Here is a 5,652-nt window from a genome sequence, read left to right as displayed (position 1 = left end):
TACTGCGTTTTATATATTTCATTATCTCTACGACGGTTTCAGTTGAGCACAGGAGAGCCATTTTTGATGAGGAATATATAAAGATAAATAAAGCTTTTTGGACATAGTTCTGGGTTACAAAGACCCTGATCGCAGAGGGAGAATGTGTCTCAAGCAGGTCTCTTACAAAAGGTGAGTGGAAATTGAGTCCTTACTCTGCTCTGCATGTGGCTGTAAGTAGGATGTTGGCCAACAGTAGCTGTGGAAGCAGAACCTCAACAAAGAGAATGAATCTGTGTTTCTAACAGCAATGATGCTGCCCACTCCACCATTTGTGACTCGTGATAAAATTTCCTATAGGCAGCACACCGACTTCACGCCACTCTGGTGGGAGATGAGTCCTCCCCACTGTGAACACACTGTCAGGGGAATAGCCTGACGGCCAAAATATGGGCTACTAGCTATAAGGGGGTGCTAGCTAATAGGATGGGAATAGGCTTTGGCTGAAGTAAGAGAATGGTCGACTGACTGTGTTGGGAAGAAATTAATTGGGAAACACAAGGGGAGCACAGACGTATGCCTTATTCCACACCCACATTCACGCACACTGATACTCTGCTCACACATGCTCTCCTGCAAGCTTGTACACTTACTCTCCACACACACATCCCTGTTTATTTGTGCACTCTGACATTACACATAGTCCATGCACGCACACACAATATGACAAATACCTTTACACATCTGGCTAGCAACTCAATTTGGAAAACCTAACCGTGGTCTCCAGTCTCTATGGTAAGTAAAGGCAGAGCTGCCCAACAGGTAGATCCCCAGATGTTGTGGAACTACAACTCATTTGATGCTCTGCATGCCTTTAGAATGACAAAGCATCATGGGAGTTCTAGTTCTACAACATCTGGGGATCTACCTGTTGGGCTGCCCTGGACTAAGGGATTAGGTCACTGGCTCCCAAATTTAACTGGACCACCAGCTAACACTCACCACGCATGTTTTGTGTACAGCTCTGAAGTCAATTCAGTGTGAAAAATAAAATCTAACATACGGTACAGAAAAAGAGCACAGTCCAGATTAAATCTAAATCGTCTCACAAAATGAATGACACCATGGTAGCTGGAATTCTAGTCTTCCTGGTGGTGTGATCGATGGAAGGGTCCTAGTAATCTTCCAAACATGCAAAGTAATGTCTGTTGTCTGCACAAACACATGCAATTCACAACCGCTGTATGCAAAATGTAGTAATAATGTTTGAAATCCAGCTCCTTGTGACCTAAGGAACCCTGGTCCTGGACATTCTTGCCTCTAAACCAGCCTATCCCCTTCAAGGTGTGTAAATTCTGCAGAATTCATTGATCAATAGCTAGTTCATTTTATCCCTTTGCAAAGCTGGAACAATGGCATTAACTGTTGTACCATAGGACGATATGCTTTGGCACACTGCTTCAGCACTCACCCAGTGCCGCAATGTCTGGAGCACCAACAGCATACAGAACAGGCCAGGGCAGTATATGTTACCGTATTTTAAAGGGACAATGTAGGCACTATGGTTGATTCATATCATTGAAGTGTTTATGGTGTCTGGAGTCCCCTGGTGCGGTCTTTCCATTCAGTGTTAAACCATTTTGAATGTTTTATTGCTAAACAAGAGTTCCAAGCATCCTAACCCCTCTGTGCTGATTGGGCTTATGAAGAAGCATTGGCCTGAGCAGCAATGGTTGGCAAAGAGTCTCGGTTTACTGCTGTCAGTTTATGACCGCACCCTTTTAGGTATTAATTGGTATGTCCAGAAAGAAGTATGTAATCTCTGCCTTAGTCACACCTCCAGTTAAGGCGGGCTGTGAGAAACCAGGGAACCTCATTCTGTGTTAAACGGCTTGAAAATGGTTTACATGGTGGGGGACTCCAGGCACCATAACCACTTCAATTAGATGAATTATTAAAGTGCCTACAGTGTCCCTTTAATTCTTCCCACCTAGGGCAATGTTTGAGCTCAAACGAGCCTTTCTCAGACTGAGATGCCACACAGAGCGTGATTGTTTTTGCCAGCAGATCAGATCCACAATCCAGCACTACGCCAGTTTAGATTATTTTACCAACAGAGTAAATATCTGTCAGCCAGTGTCAAATAAAAGATTCATCTTAATTAAAGCTCATTAGGCAGTGTGAGATGGGCATGCCTTAAAGATGTGTGAACAGAAGAGTTTAATCAGTCATTTTTCTTTTTATATAAATATTGTCTTTATAAAACTTTAACAGACTCCCAATTATGTTCATATACTTACTGGTGATCTGATGATATGGTCATTGTAAGTGTTACAGTATATAAAAGAAATGAGTTATGGTCTCGGCCGCATTAATTTAAGCCGTGATTGAGTAACTGTCGTTAACCTTATCAGATGCCACATCATTTAGTTGCTCATTAATGTTAATTTCTTATCACAGTACTCCATACCACCAAGTATAAATAATGTGGCTTTATACTGAGTGACACCTAAATATACCGCTTCCTATCAGAACAATAGTTTTTGTATAAAGTTATGCCATCGACCAACTTTTTCAAATTTTATCTTCATTCAAGTTAAATTGTAACAGACCATAAAATCTATTCACTATTACACACATTCTAAAATAGTATAAATAATTTCTAAATTGTAAAAAATGTGTACTTTATTTAGCAAACTTGTTTTATTTGCTGGATTAAAAAAAAAAAAAGATTAAAAGTAAAACAAACTTTTACCATTTTATTCTTTGGGCCCTGGTTATCTATAAGATATCTATAAGAACATTCTGTTCATTGTGTAATAATTACAGAGTTTAAGGGTCCGTGTTATACCATGCTTGGTGTGTGCCACAACCTTGTTTCGGATGTCCATGCAGTTGGCATTGATAGAGATTCACACTGGGGAGTAAAACAAGCAGGGCATTTGGAGAGTGGTTAAGAATGATGGTAGTACATTTGTTGAAGTTCTGTCCTTGTTTTCCACAATGTGGGGAGGACCTCTCTTGTTCCGATTTAGAAAGGAAAGGTGATTAGATCTGTGCTGCCAGCTCCAATGGGGATTAACCATTTTGTGTTGTTTTTTGTTTGTTTGTTTTTTTAACACCTTTACAGTGATATGTACTATTTTTTCGCACCTGAAGTGTCTAGGGGGGATGTTCAAGGGACCGAGGTGCTTTATGTGTGAAGAATATGTCCTCTTTTTAATTTTACAAAATCTACAGATTTAAATAGAAATTGTCACTTTTATAAATTGAGATTGCTACTACACCCCTCTGGCTGTCAATCAGATGATTCTGTTACTTCCTTGTTTGGTTAGCTCAGTGGAGCTAAACTCAAGTGGCAGCAATTTCCCAGAACACCTGCCTTGCAAAAACTCATTGAGTTGCATTAAGAAGTCTGTGATTGGACAGCAACAGAAGGTCTGGGCGGGGTGAGAAGGGGAGGGCTTGCAAAGCCTGCTGCTCCTGTCCTCCCACCCCACCACCTGCTCCCTTGATCCTATTCCCTCGCATCTCATCCGCACTTTGTCTCCCTCTCTTGCTCTTCCTCTCACTAAAATCTTCAATCTCTCCCTTTCCTCTGGCACATTTCCCTCACCCTTCAAACATGCAACTGTAACCCCGATTCTGAAAAAGCCCAACCTTGATCCCAACTCCCCATCCAACTACCGCCCTATCTCGCTACTGCCATTTGCCTCCAAGATCCTCGAGAGAGTTGTGTACGCCAGATTGACAGACTTTCTCGAATCCAACTCTCTGCTTGACCCCCTTCAGTCTGGATTCCGCGCTGGTCACTCTGTCAAAACTGCTGTGACCAAAGTATCCAACGACTTAATTGCTGCTAAATCTCGCGGCCAATACTCTATCCTAATCCGCCTTGATCTTTCTGCCACCTTTGACACTGTTGATCATCAACAGCTTCTTCACATTCTCCGTAACTTTGGTCTACGGGATACTGCTTTATCCTGGTGCTCCTCCTACCTCTCCCAGCGCTCTTTCAGTGTTTCTTTCTCTGGTTCTGCCTCTTCTCCCCAACCCCTCTCTGTCGGTGTCCCCCAAGGTTCTGTCCTCGACCCCTAGTGTTCTCTATCTATACTGCCTCCCTTGGTAAACTCATCAGCTCCTTTGGCTTCCAATATAATTTATATGCAGATGACACACAAATCTACCTGTCCTCCCCTGATCTCTCTCCACCCACCTTGACTCGTGTTTCTGACTGCCTCTCTGCTATTTCCAACTGGATGGCTGCTCTCTTCCATAAACTTAACCTGTCCAAAACAGAACTTCTAGTTTTTCCTCCCTCAAGTGCTGCTACTCCTGTGTCTGTCTCCATCCAAGTCCACGGCGCTACTTTCACTTCTACCTCGCAGGCTCGCTGCCTAGGGGTTCTTCTTGATTCTGACCTCTCTTTTACTCCCTATGTCCAATCGATAGCCAAATCCTGTTGCTTCCAACTCAAGAACATAGCGCGCATCCGCCCAAATCTAACGCCGGACGCAGCAAAGGTACTGGTTCATGCTGTTGTTCTCTCTCGCCTTGACTATTGCAATCCCCTTCTCACCGGTCTTACATGTTCCCAGCTTGCACCGCTGCAATCTATAATGAATGCGGCTGCGAGGCTTATTTTCCTGTCCGGTCGCACCTCCCACGCCTCCACGCTCTGTCAGTCCCTGCATTGGCTTCCAGTTAGATAAAGGGCCCAATTCAAAATTCTGGCGCTTGCTTACAAATCCCTACATAATGCTGCTCCAACATACCTATCCTCCCTCATACACAAGTATGTCCCGTCGAGACCCCTGCGCTCAGCCCAAGACCTACGCCTATCCTCTGTCCGGATCCCCACCTCTGACGCTCGCCTTCAAGACTTCTCCAGGGCTGCACCTCTTCTGTGGAACTCCCTTCCCTCCTCAATCAGACTTTCACCCAGCCTCCACTCCTTCAAAAAATCTCTGAAAACTCACTTCTTCATTAAAGCGTATCAATTACACTGTCAGCAGGCTTCTCATCCCCCACCCCATGACTCCTTTCCTGCAACTGTCAAAAATGACCTACCAAGCACTCAATAAACCCTTCTCTAACAAACTATTTATTCCCCCTACTTTAACCCTTTGTGTCACTATACCCCACTCCCTCTAGCATGTCAGCTCATCGAGCAGGGCCCTCAACCCCCTCTGTTCCTGTACGTCCAGTTGTCTGATCTCAATTATGTGTCTGTTAGTCCACCCATTGTACAGCGCTACGGAATTTGTTGGCGCTATATTAATAATAAAATAATAACAAGAGATGTGTAGCTTTTACAAGCTGTTTATAGATATGCTGCCAATAAAAAAAAAACAAACATAATTAAATGCTTGTATATTTTCATTGGGGATATATTTTCTAATGGAGAGAAAAAAACGGGTCGCAAGAGTATTCTGAGAACGGACAGCAGCTGAAATAGCCTGCCCTTCGGTGGGTCCCCGCTCAGAACTCAAGCTGGTTTTAGCTCATCTTGTGCCATTACAGAGAGAACATATCTGAAGCATATCAGACTGATCCCACCCATACGGGCAGTCCAGATCCGAAATACCAGCAAGTTCTCTCTGCACGAGAGATACAGCAACCCCAGACGATCGTTTCAGCCTTGTTAGGCATCATCAGTGAGGCATAGCTGAT

Source organism: Pelobates fuscus, chromosome 5 (genome assembly GCF_036172605.1).
Source record: "Pelobates fuscus isolate aPelFus1 chromosome 5, aPelFus1.pri, whole genome shotgun sequence".
Taxonomy (NCBI): Eukaryota; Metazoa; Chordata; class Amphibia; order Anura; family Pelobatidae; genus Pelobates; species Pelobates fuscus.
This window is presented reverse-complemented; position numbering follows the sequence as displayed.